Source organism: Podarcis erhardii, assembly GCF_964252035.2.
Source record: "Podarcis erhardii genome assembly, chromosome: 17".
Classification (NCBI taxonomy): Eukaryota; Metazoa; Chordata; class Lepidosauria; order Squamata; family Lacertidae; genus Podarcis; species Podarcis erhardii.
The window spans coordinates 856,455-869,958 of record NC_138515.1 but is presented as its reverse complement, the minus strand read 5'-3'; the positions used below and the strand labels follow the sequence as shown (position 1 = coordinate 869,958).

The window sequence follows — 13,504 nt, the reverse complement described above, 5'->3', positions numbered from 1 at the left end:
TCTTCTCCAGGCTAAACATGCCCAGCTCCCTTAGCCGTTCCTCATAAGGCATCGTTTCCAGGCCTTTGACCATTTTGGTTGCCCTCCTCTGGACACGTTCCAGTTTGTCAGTGTCCTTCTTGAACTGTGGTGCCCAGAACTGGACACAGTACTCCAGGTGGGGTCTGACCAGAGCAGAATACAGTGGCACTATTACTTCCCTTGATCTAGATGCAATACTCCTATTGATGCAGCCCAGAATTGCATTGGCTTTTTTAGCTGCCGCGTCACACTGTTGGCTCATGTCAAGTTTGTGGTCAACCAAGACTCCTAGATCCTTTTCACATGTACTGCTCTCAAGCCAGGTGTCACCCATCTTGTATTTGTGCCTCTCACTTGTGGTGTGTTTGGATACAGAGGCCTGAAAGCACAATACACATGCAAGAAATATAAGCACGCACCACGGTGGATTGTAGTTAAACAAACTAGCGCACAGAGCTCTCGATAGCCTGCAACCCAAATACCTCCAATGTCATCTTGCTTCGCATTCCCCGCCTGGCAGGGGAGGCCGTGTGGGTGGGGCTGATGGCTGCCTGTCACATGCCAACCCAAGACAGAGCCTTCTTGGTAGTGGTCCCCCACTTATGGAATGCCCTCTCCGCTGAGGTTAAACTCTCTTCCTCATAACTGACATTTAAGTGGAATTTTAAAACATTCCTATTCAATCAGGCATTGGGCAGCGCTGAGAGACATTGTTGCTGGCACTCTTGAAATATTAATATGGACTGATTAATATTAACATGGAAGATATTTGGTTTGTTTAAAAAAAGAAAAAGTATTTTTCAGTGATTTTGTTGTTTGCTCACTTGGACTCCTTTGGGAGGGGGGTGAGATTTAAAAAAGAGGGGGAAAGGTTTGCCTAAGATCACCAAGGGAGTCAAGGCTGGGGTTAGATGTGAACTGCCAGGAATGAGAAATGGCTGCCTCTGGGCTAATGCAGGGAAGTGGGTTATGTGAACCGCCCTGAGACCTCCGGGTATACAGCAGGTGGGTGGGTGGGTGGGTGTAAAATAATGTCTTGCACTATAGCACTGTGAGGCCGCAGTGACTATTCCAACATTGCAACCTAGCACAGTGCATAGCTCCTATTCGCTTGCTGTGGGTCTGCACCCTCAAGTGCCATATAGGGGCATTGTCTTCAACATAATTCAGGCTATGCTTATTTGGAGACAAAGCTCATTGCCTTCCTATTCAATACTCCAAATGTCAACATGCTGCTAGACAGCATATTAAAAAGCAGAGAAATCACCTTGCCAACAAAGGTCCATATAGTTAAAGCTATGGTTTGCCAAGTAGTGATGTATGGAAGTGAGAGCTGGACCATAAAGAAGGCTGATCGCCGAAAAATTGATGCTTTTGAATTATGGTGCTGGAGGAGACTCTTGAGAGTCCCATGGACTGCAAGAAGATCAAACGTATCCATTCGGAAGGAAATCAGCCCTGAGTGCTCACTGGAAGGACAGATCCTGAAGCTGAGGCTCCAATACTTTGGCCACCTCATGAGAAGAGAAGACTCCCTGGAAAAGACCCTGATGTTGGGAAAGATGGAGGGCACAAGGAGAAGGGGATGACAGAGGACGAGATGGTACTCGTTCTCGAAGCTACCAATATGAGGCAGTGGAAGACAAGAGTGCCTGGCGTGCTCTGGTCCCTAGGTTCACGAAGAATCGGACACGACTAAACAACTAAACAACAACAAAAATATCTTTGGTTCTCAATCTGAGTAGCCCTCCACTGTCCACTAAATATGTGTCACATACACTGGGATCTGCAGGCCGGAGCCCATGAAAGGTCTCTGTAAATATCCCCTCAAAACTCCACAAGCCTCAAGAGGCTGTTTTCTCTGTTCTTCCTTGCTTGGCCTTGCCTACATAGCACATTTGTTCAGCTGCAGCTCTCAGGGGAGCGCCACTGCCATCCTAAGAGAATGACGGAGGAGCTCCTGGTGAGTTCTGGCACCTCTTTTTCTAGAAAAACAACCCTGCTGAACACATTCACTTAAACATGCCTCAACTGACTGGATGCCCGGACTAGGCTCCCACCCAGCCAGCCCTTTTGAACACAGGAGAGGTGCAAACAGCATCTCTCTGAGGGAATACAGTGGTATCTGATGTAGGTGCCCCCTGCCTACCAAAGGATGGGACAGCTATTGGGGGTGTCCACACCCTTTCAATGTCTTTTTTAAATCTTTTTTTCCCCTATAGTCATACCTCACGTTACATTTGCTTCAGGTTGAGTGTTTTCAGATTGTGTCCCGCAGCGACCCAGAAGTACCGGAATGCATTACTTCCAGGTTTCGCCGCTCGTGCAGACGCGCAAAATGCCATGATGTGCATGCGCAGAAGCGGCGAATCACGACCCGTGCAGACGCAGGTTGCGTTCTTTTCAGGTTGCGAACGGGCCTCCAGAACGGATCCCGTTCGCAACCAGAGGTACCACTGTACAGTGGTACGTCAGGTTAAGTACTTAATTCGTTCTGAAGGTCTGTTCTTAACCTGAAGCACCACTTTAGCTAATGGGGCCTCCTGCTGCTGCCGCGCCACCGCCACGCGATTTCTGTTCTCATCTTGAAGCAAAATTCTTAACCCGAGGTACTATTTCTGGGTTAGAGGAGTCTGTAAAGTGAAGCATATGTAACCCAAGGTACCACTGTATTTTGGTTGTGGCAACCATTTTGTGTTAAACTCTGCCCCCACGCCAGCCACTTTGTGTTATGCCACACCCCCACAACACTTTCCTTAAATTAAAAATGTGTCCAGTGGTTGGAAAACATTGGTGACCCCCGACATATACCCCACCAGCTTCCCAGGTCAGATGTCCATGAAAAGCCATGTCACAGTTCCTAAGATGTGAGCCATGGCAGCCCTGAAAAGCTGTGTTGAGCAGAGATGGGAACCTCCAGAATGCAAAATGGGGAGAAGCTGCTTCACCTCCCACAAAGTCTCCATGACCAGAGCATGTGGGAGCTGAAGCAGGGAGTTCTGGATTAGGCCCTGAAGCAGCTCCTCCTCTTCCTGGTCACTTGCTGGATCAGTGTTTGCAGCTGGATTTTCTTCCTCCTCCCAAGGAAGTCCTTGGCAATAGACCAGGTGTGGGAAACCTTTGGCCCTCCTGATGGAGTTGGATTACAAGTCCCATACTTCCTGATTCCTGGCCACACTGGCTAGATCTTCTGGGTATATTGTACTTCAGCAACACCTGGAAGCCAAAGATTGTTCACACCTGCAGCAGAGCCCTCTAGCCCCAAATGGGTGCCCCTAGAGCCCCTTTGGGCTTCCCTCCAGGTCCAATGCTGCCTTCACTTTTGCAATCTGTGGAGTGAAGAGGAAAACTGGGGATTAAGGCGAGGCTTGGGGCATTGTCAGAAATCCTGACTCAAAAATTCTTCCAATGGAAAAATGGGGAATTCCAGAAAAATGTGCAAGGAAACCCTCTCATGAAATATTTTCTCCTTCACAAATATGTGAAACGCCCTTTAAGGCAAGGTTTTAAAATGTAGTTTTGGTTGCCCTTTACTCCTTCAAAATGTTTTCTAATAACTCTGCCATGACTCCATAAATTCATCTACCATTTTAGATAATTACAATTCCGGTATACTGTTAAGACATGTACAACTCTCATATCTTCTCAGGTTCCTCAAACATTGCAGCACGTGAAAGAAATTTATCTATGTTTGGAAATGCACAATACCAAATTGAGAAGCAAGCTGATTTGAAAGGTACCGTATTTTTCGTCCCATAGGACGCTCCGTCCCATAGGACACACCTAGTTGTTGTTTTTTTGGTGGGGGGAGTAAAGGATTTCCCCCCTTTATTTCCCCCCCAAAACCAGGTCGGGGAACAGCAGGGTGGCGGCGCTGCACCTCCCCGCTGTCCCCCAAGCTTGTGGGGCTGGCCGATGTCTGCCCAAAGCGTGGGGCGCTCTGCTTCAGCGCGCCCCGCGCTCCGTGCAGCAGGCTGCTATCCACAGCGTGGGGAGCCCTGTGGGAACTCCCGCAGGGCTCCCCAGGCTGCGGATATCTGCCCAGCGCGAGGGGCGCTCTGCTTCAGGGCACACAACGCGCCGGGCGGCAGGCTGCTATACGCAGCCTAGGGAGCCCTGAGAGAACTCCTGCAGGGCTCCCCAGGCTGCGGATATCTGCCGGGTGCTCGGCTGCTATCCGCAGCGTGGGGAGCCCTGCGGGAACTCCTGCAGGGCTCCCCAGGCTGCGGATGTCTGCCCAGTGCGAATGGTGCTCTGCACAGATTGAAACTACCGTATTTTTCACCCTATAGGACACACTTTTTCCCCTCCAAAAATGAAGGGGAAACCTGTGTGCGTCCTATGGGGTGAATACAGGCTTTCGCTGAAGCTTGGAGACCCCTCTTGCTCTCCAGGCTTCAGGAAGCTATCAGCAAGCCTGGGGAGCCTGCAGGAGTTCCCGCAGGGCTCCCCAGGCTGCGAATAGCAGCCTGCCACCCGGCACGCAGGGGGCCCTAAAGCAGAGCACCATTCGTGCTGGGCAGACATCCGCAGCCTGGGGAGCCCTGCGCACCGACCCCTCTCGCTCTCCAAGCTTCAGCGAAAGCCTGTATTCACCCCATAGGACACACACAGATTTCCCCTTCATTTTTGGAGGGGGAAAAGTGCGTCCTATAGGGCGAAAAATACGGTAGTTTCAATCTGTGCAAACCTTCAGCTCTCTGAAGACCATGGAGATAAAAATGGAAGGTCATAATCAGCTGCTATTGGTCTTTCAGAAACTGTTATCACCTTGATTTAAACTTTAAGTGACACTCATAAGGGCCCTCTCATAAGCTCCCACTCAGACCTTGTCCTGCTTTGGCAAGAACTACAGCTCCCAGAGTCCGTATGGAAAACTGTCATTTGTTCCAATGCGCAGGTTGGGGAGCAGACAAGCTCCGGGCTCCCCACAACCCTTTCCCAATAAGCTATGCTGGGGTACCAAATATGGTGCCCCCCCATGTGTTATTGGGTGACAACTCATCCTTATCCCTGACCACTGGCCAGACTGCTTGGAGCTAAGGGGAGAGGCAGATTTTTAAAAATGGTTTCTTCTGTTTCTGGATAATACTGACTGTGTGGAGAGGTCATTTCATAAATTAGGTAACAAAAATGTCCTTTGGCTTAGAACAACATTAATGGCTCTGTTTTCTGCTATCCTTAATGCCCCGCCCCACAAAAATCTAATTTTCCTATTGGCAAAACCTAACTTATGTGTAGGTACCCCTCACCTCTAAGTTTACTTGCAATCATTGTCTGAAGAAAACCAAAGCAGCTAGACTTGAAGATATCACAAATATATATATTTATGTGGTGAGTTATAAACTGGGGTAGGGAACCTACTTCCATAGTAGTGGGGAACCTCAAGGGAGACAAAGAGGGCAGAGGAGAAAGGCAGCACAATGGAAGAAAGGTGAAAAAACCCTCTGCAAGCAAGCAGTTTAGAGGAGAAGGGGTGATGGAGGGAAGGGAGCCAAAATGGATGGAGCATTGCAAGCTACTACAGTTCAATGTCCAGATCTCTGGCTAGAACAATCTGCAGCCCCCTGGGCACCAGGAAAGAGGGAGGGAGAAGGGGTTAATAAAGCAAAATGAAGAAGAATGAGAGAGAGAAAAGGTGACATTGTGACTGTGAAGAAATGCAGCTCTCCAATCCTGTTATATTATAATGCCTTTTAGGTCCCACAAGTAGAAATATTTGAATCAGATAAGAAAATAAATATAGCATATATTTCTTTTTACATAATTTTAATTTACAAAAATAATTGAAAGGGTGGATGGATGGATGAAGGAAAGACAGACATCTCAAGTGGAAAAAAACCAGTTTCCCCCCATGTTTCAAACTGTATGAACGTTTCATATGCCATGAGGATGCTCCTGGATTCGGAATGTAAACAGCTCCCAGGTGCAGAAGACTCCCAAAGCACCTCCTCACCTGGCCATGACTCACTTGGGGAACAGGAACAGCAGGAAACCCAGATGATGCCTGCCCATTGCTTTGGGAGCTGGTGGTCCACCCTGTGGCCCACAAGGCCTTTTCAGGCAGCCCTTACCCAATGTGGAGAAGGAAGCTTTCTCTTCTCCCTGCTTGCTTGCTTGCTTGCTTGCTTGCTTGCTTCTTGGGCCCTCTCCCAAGGGGTGGGCTTAGGGAAGCGGCCATGGCAGTGGAGCCGCAGGGCCAGAGGGAGGCTGTGATGCAGCCTGGGCCCAGCAGAGACACGGTGTGTGGCGAGATGCAGGGGGCCTTGGAGGGGCCTCTGGGGCTCTGAGGGTGGTTGGGCTGCCCTGGGCAGGGAGGCTCTGCTGCTGGCTGGCTGCCTGCCAGGGATTGCAGGGGGTCAGGCTAGATGACTCTCGGGAGTCCCCTTCCAACTCTACAGATCCCTGCCCCTCCTTAGTTAATAACCAGCCTGAAGAGGCTGTGTGTGTGGTGTATGGGGGGGGGGAGCAAGTGGGATAAATGGTGGCAGCTGTGGGCAACCAGCAGGCAAGTGAGGAGGATGAGGCAGCTGTTGCCCCTGTGGCCCCCCATCCTGTGCCCCCTCCTCCTCCTTCTCATGGGCTGCATTTATTTGCTGGCTTCACAAGAGACTCAATCTATGTGTATATTAAATAATATTAATTATATTGCAAACACTTTAATTTATGATATGGAAATTTAATTCAGTGTGTGGTCTGCGGCTTCTGTGTCAAAGTCCTCTTGCAGCCCACTGGGTCTGAGAGGTGGAACCGTCCGGTTCCAGCCTTATAGAAACCCAGAACCTTTCTGGCTACTCTGCTGCCACAGTTTTTCTGCTGTGAGGTCCTAATGACCAAAGACCAATGTAATGAATAACAATAATGAGTTGCTCAGAGGAGGAAACCTCTTATGTCTTTAGCCTTCATGCACATTTAACGTATGGGAATACATTATCTGCCTCATGGGGGGAGGGAGTCTTAGCAGACAGTCCCAGGCTTCCTTTCTGCCATCTTTCCCCAGGATTCTTCAGCTGGCCGGAGGGTTTCCTTGAGATTGCTGAACACCACAGTGATGTGGCTCTTTCCTTCCCTACAGCATGAGCCGCAACGGAGCAAAGCTGTGCCAGCTGCCTCTCCACAGGCAGGTATCTTCAGACGCTTAAGGCAACGGACTAGAGCCTTGTTTGCTACAAAGACAAAGCAATCCAACTGACATGACATGTTGGGAAAGAGCAGGGTAAACCAAGAAGGATGGACTGTGACACTCTCTCTGTAGGGTACATGTGAACAATGCTCCTTATCCTCATCCATATTACCTGCTGCTTGAAATGCAGCCATAGGAAAATATTTCCAGATGGGAGGCGGCTTAAGAACAGAAAAACATCTCTGCTGGATCAAACCAGAGGTCTGTTAAATCCCACACTGTTCTGCCAGCAGCTAGTCAAGCCTCGGCGGTGCTCTTGCGCTGCTCCCATTCATCTCTGCAGTTGCCATCAGCACTGTACTTTCTAAAGCAGGGATAGGGAACCTGTGGCCCTCCAGAGGTTGTGGACTACAACTCCCATCACCCCTGACCATTGGCCTTGTTGGCTGGAGGGCTGAGCGAATGACATCTTGATAAGTGTTTCAACAAGGCAATACACCAGTGAACAAAAGGTGGAGACTTAACAGCTTCCCAGGGGGTAGCTCAGCTTTGCAGATAATTTGCTCCCTCCCTCCCCCTGTAAGAAAAGTAGACAAGCCCTCACACAAAGTAGCAAACTCTTTCAGCTTCACTGGTGGCTTTCCACTTAGAGCTCAAGTAATTATGCAGAGCCTGCTAACAATCCAGGAGGGACCCCCACAAATAAACAAACAAAGCACTTCTTTCTTCCTCACACTCACCCCCACCTTGAAAAATCTAGGGGGGAAGAGCTTCTGTTTTTATTTTCTGGTAGTGTTTATGTTGTTGGTTCCCCCTAAATAGCTTTCTTCCATATTAAAAAGGGTGTTTTTTAAATTTAAAAGAGACTATTCTTTTTGCTTGCTTCCCCTCTCTCCCTCCCTTTGATAAAAAGGGAGATATTGGTGGGATGAAAGCTTTTGGGGGGCCTTTGGGGGGGAATGGAGGGGAGAAGATTTAGGTGGCTGCCTTATGCTGAAATGGGAGGTTGGGTACTGTGTGAAAATGATGGGGAGGGTGTTTTTTGGTAAGCAGTGAAAGCAAATGCATGCCTCCTCACAAGTAAGCCCTATTGAATTCAATGGGGCTTACTCCCAGGAAAGTAGAAGTAAGTTTAGTTTAACTCAGTGGGGCTTATGCATGGACAGATTCCACTTAGACCTCTGAGTTGGGGAAGCATATGCAACTTGAAGAGTAAATCACTTAAACTACTCTTAAATTAGTTGAAAATATATTAAATATATTACAGTGGTACCTCGGGTTACATACGCCTCGGGTTACATACGCTTCAGGATACAGACTCCGCAAACCCAGAAATAGTACCTCGGGTTAAGAACTTTGCTTCAGGATGAGAACAGAAAAAGTGCAGCAGCGGCAGCAGGAGGCCCCATTAGCTAAAGTGGTGCTTCAGGTTAAGAACAGTTTCAGGTTAAGAACGGACCTCCCGAACGAATTAAGTACTTAACCCGAGGTACCACTGTATATGGAAGTTTATTTAATATTTTTATTAAATCTACTACTTCCTTACATTTTAAGGCCCTCAACCACCATGGGGAGGCCCAGCAAGGCCCTCTGATGCTGTGGGGAGATACGCAGGAACCTCTTCCGCCACAGGGAGACCCTGCAAGGCCCTTCGCCACCGCAGATATATATCATGATATATCGAGATAGCGTGATTTTAGCTGGTTATATACCAGCTAAAAATGTTGAAAACCAGATAGTGCCCTAGTTGGCTGGCTGGGGCTCATGGGAACTGAGGTCCAGCAATGTCTGGAGGGCCACAGGTTCCTCTCCCCTGCCCTAAAATATGAGACTCCATTCTCAGCTGGATTTATCCAACTCTCTCAAACAGCAGTTGGGGTAAGCAACCATTAGAGACAGTCTATGATGATCAAGAATCTCTGTTGCTGGACCAGAAGTATTTACCCATTCTCAGCTGCCAGTAAGAAAAAAAGCTAAATTTCTGTGTGGGGAATGACCTGGGTTAATGCATGTTTGTGCAGGGGAAGGAAGAAAAGTGGCCAAAGGGAGGCCGAGTTGGGCTTTTTGCTCATTAACAAAGGGAACAGTGTGAGAAAATCTTTGTCAAGCATTGTTAGTGTCTCATCAGAGTCTGAGTTAATGGAATTTGATGAGGACTCTTTCCCTGTGAACTAAAATGATTTCAGGGCATTTTCCACAAGGGTTTTTGCAGGGTTGAGGAGAAAAGAACATATCTGAAGTTGTTTTCAAGATCTATACTGGATACTCTGATAGGTATGCAGCATAGTAATTCTAAAAAATAAATTTAAAAAAATCAAATGCTACACAGAATCACAAACTTGTAGGACACAAATATTGCTGACTTTTGCACCTTGAATTTAGTGTCTGGAACAGTTAATACAGTGGTGCCTCGCAAGACGAATTAATCCGTTCCGTGAGGCTCTTCGTATAGCGGTTTTTTCGTCTTGCGAAGCAAGCCCATTGACAGCTTAGCGGATTAGCGCTATTAGCGGTTTAGCAGCTTTTAGCGGATCAGCTGATAAGCGGCTTAGGGCTTAGGAAAAGGGGGGGGGGAAAGGGAAAAAACCCCGCAGGAACTCGCAAGACATTTTCGTCTTGCGAAGCAAGCCCATAGGGAAATTCGTTTTGCGAAGCGCCTCCAAAACGGAAAACCCTTTCGTCTAGCAGGTTTTCCGTCTTGCGAGGCGTTCGTCTTGCGGGGCACCACTGTATTTTCCCAACATGGCTAGACAAAGAGAGCATTTTAGGGAGTTGTTTGAATCCCAAACCTGACATGGAATTCTCCAGGAATGGGATGGGGGGCAGGTTGGGCAAGTCAAGGAAAAAGCACTTGTTGCTGCAGATCCACTTTGAGGAATGAGGGAGGCAGGTGGGCCTGGGCCTCTCAACAGGTTCTTTTGTACCCCTTTTTGCCTCAAGGCTGGCAGCTGAGAAGAGTTTGGATTTGATATCCCGCTTTATCACTACCCTAAGGAGTCTCAAAGCGGCTCACATTCTCCTCTCCCTTCCTGCCCCACAACAAACACTCTGTGAGGTGAGTGGGGCTGAGAGACTTCAGAGAAGTGTGACTGGCCCAAGGTCCCACAGCAGCTGCATGTGGAGGAGCAGAGACGCGAACCCGGTTCCCCAGATTACGAATCCACCACTCTGAACCACTACACCACATGGGAGCAGATTTAACTCAGGGGCCTAAAGCTGACAAATTTTAAGGCCACACACACAACACAAAGTACACAGAGCACAGCTGGCATCCTGGGGTATTTCAGTACATGAAGCAGCTCAGTCAAAAGTCGCCACAAACCATCTCAGCTAGCCTGCTCTGAGTCTGTTGCCTTCTTGATCCAGTTTTACTCCTGCACAAACTTTTTATAACTAGGATCTTCTCTAGGATCTCTTGACTCAATATAAAAAACTATTCCACTCCCCTCTTATTGTGACCACATCTGGTAAACTGTCTTAATTCATGCTAGTTTTAGTTGTCAGGATTCAGGTAGGTAGCCATGTTGGTCTGACACAGTCAAAATAAATTAAAAAATTGTCCAGTATCACCTTAGAGAGCAACTAAGTCTCTAAGTTGGCCTCTAAGGTGCTACTGGACATTTTATTATTATTATTATTAGTTGTCAGGATTGAGGCTGATGGGCACCCTTTTTATATTTTGGCTCTACATGGGAATTCTTCAGTTCAAATGCAACCTCATTGGCATTCCTCCCTCCCACTATCTGCAGTATGGGAATATTATTGCCTTGCCAGGGCTGTTATAAGAATGACCAAGATAATATATACGAAGCACTTTAGATGCTGAAAAATTCTATAACTCTCAATTATAATTAATGCTACTGTACAAATGATAATAACAGAGAGAACATTAAAAGTGGTATTGCATTATACATTGCATTTGCATTCCTTCCCTTAATGTTATCAAAATGGCACCTATATTTACAAATAATTATATTTATAAATATGAAAATTAAGTTGATTCTTTGGCTTTTGATTACCTAGACAATTTTTAAAAACTAACACCTTTATTCAATGAACAGTCCCCTATATTTGAAGGGGGAAATTCAAGGTCCAATTTATAAACTTTCAGGGAAACAAAGTAAACAAAAACTATTTCAGGAGCAAAAAGCACTAGCATAGGAATACATCTAGGTATTTTTCATCTTTGTTGGAAGCCGCCCAGAGTAGCTGGGGAAACCCAGCCAGATGGGCGGGGTACAAATAATAAATTATTATTATTATTATTATTATTATTATTATTATTGGTAGCTGTTCAAGATCAGGAGGCTGCTTACAGATACTATGCCACTTTAGCCCATCCCTACAGAAGTTGTTACAGTCTCTTGAGATTAGGTTCTTAACCAGCTCCCTTCTTACAAGTCAAGGAAACAGAAAACATAGAAAAGGGACAAACCATAAACCAGTAGGTCTGGATCATTCATATTACTTGGCCCAATTCTCCCCTTCCTCCCCAAGCTGAGAATGAAACATCCATTAATGACTGAAATAAAAAATGTCAGCACACAAGGCTGCCTTGATGTCCTGCTATTTGACACAGAGACCTGATTCCTAACCCTAGAAATGTGATTCACAGGAGTCTGCAACATATTGGAAAACAGAGAACCAGCGGACCCAGACTTGAAGCCAGATTTTTGTCTGGCAATACAGCCCATTCACCAGCTCAGTAAAACTAGGGGGTGGGGGCAGACCAAGCATTGACAATGGCTGGAGAGGAACTTCAGCACACTTCAGAGAGACTCTGTCTCATACCTTTGGGTTTTCCTCCCAAAAGAAGGAAACTAGGTTTAGAAATTGGAACAGGCTTATAGCTGTACTAACAACAGTCCTTGCTTGAGGAGAAATAATCTGGAGACTAAAGAAATGGAGGGGAGGAGAGGAAGGAGCCTGCAAAAGACCAAAGGTGCATAAAAGCTCAGTTGGCCGAGCGTGAGACTCTTGATCCCCGGGTTGTGGGGAAAGATTCCTGCCTTGCATGAGCCTCAGGGCCCTTTCCAACTCCACCTTTCGTGATCCTATGAGCCTTGAGCCTTTTCTTGCAATGACAGGTGTCACTTAGGCTGACAGGGGAAGCTGGCTTCGAGTGCCTGGCGGGCACGCAGACACGAAAGGGCTCGGGCCCTCGCCCTCCCTTGCCCCCCCGCAGGTCGCGCGCGGCGCGCTCACGACGATGGCAGAGCCTCGGCGCTGAGTTCCGCGGTGGCTTCCCAGGTGCCGAGGGGGCGCGAGGGGAGGGGAAAGGCGGCAGGATGTCCGGCTTGGGAGCCGCCAGTCGCCCAGCCCGATCCCGCGCGGGGGAACGCGCCCCAAATGGAGGGGGGGGCGGTCGCGGACTTCTCCCTCCCTCCCCCCCCGGCCCGCCCCCCCCTCGCCCCGCCCGGCTCTCACCCCCCCTCCGTGCGCCGCCTGCGTCCCCGCTCCGCTCCGCTCCGGCTGCTGCTCCCGCCGCCGCCGCCGCCGCCTCCGACGCCGCGCGCCGCCGCCCCCCGCGCCGAGGAGCGCGCCGGACGAGACCACGCGGGCCGAGGGGGAGCGGAGTCCCTCAGCGCCCCCAAGCCGAGCTGCCGGGCATCCCGCCGCACTTTCCGGGCCGCGGCGCGGCGGAGTCGGGGCCTTGGCCTCCTCTCGGGTTCCTTGAGGGGAAAGGGCGCTCGGGCGGGCACGGAGGGGAAGCTCAGAGGGGGAAACCCCCCCGCACGCCCCACTCGGGTGGTTCGGCTCGGCCGGCGGGGCGGGGCTGCGGTGCCTCCTGGGAAATGTAGTTGCCGGTCGCCTGGAGGGGCGAGGGAGCACGTGGCTCCTGATGTCGCGCAGAAGCACGTGGCCGGAGGGGGAGGGGGAGGGGCGGGAGGATCTCGCGCAGAGAGCAATGTACCGGACAGGACGCAATCCAGGATGGAGATAGACGCAGTGCTTTTTTTCTAAAAAAAATGTTTAGGGGTTTTCTCATTTTCCTACTTATATCGAAATACTGCCCCTCAAGGTTTGATTGATTGATACTGCCCCTCAATGATGGGGTGCAGCGCTGGATCTCGCGTCACGCTGAGGGAGCCAGTGTTTGTCCACAAACAGCTTTTCCGGGAACGCAACGGAACACCGTGATGGAAACCAGAGCTCACGGAAACGCCGCTTACCTTCCTGCCACAGTGGTACCTATTTATCTACTTGCACTGGTGTGCTTTTGAATTGCTAGGTTGACAGGAGCTGGGACAAAGCAACGGGAGCTCCCCGGCTCAAACCACAGTGCCGCCCGCTCCCTCACCACTTCCACAACATCTACCAGAGCTTGGATTGGGGCCTGGATGGATCTTTGCCCCTCTT

The 13,504-nt window shown here is 49.1% G+C and overlaps 1 protein-coding gene and 1 long non-coding RNA gene across 2 annotated transcripts in view; one reads left to right on the top strand and one right to left on the bottom strand.

Moving 5' to 3' along the window:
- LOC309332027 overlaps positions 1-11,338 on the top strand; it is a 120,766-nt gene extending 109,428 nt beyond the window's left edge. Inside the window, exon 3 of the long non-coding RNA XR_014152038.1 lies at positions 10,142-11,338. This is a non-coding gene — a long non-coding RNA (uncharacterized lncRNA). The remainder of the gene's footprint in view (positions 1-10,141) is intronic.
- UBA1 (ubiquitin like modifier activating enzyme 1) overlaps positions 1-12,658 on the bottom strand; it is a 42,959-nt gene extending 30,301 nt beyond the window's left edge. Inside the window, exon 1 of the mRNA XM_081844588.1 lies at positions 12,572-12,658. The gene's annotated coding sequence lies outside the window, so the exon portion shown is untranslated. The remainder of the gene's footprint in view (positions 1-12,571) is intronic.
- Positions 12,659-13,504: the final 846 nt, after the last annotated feature.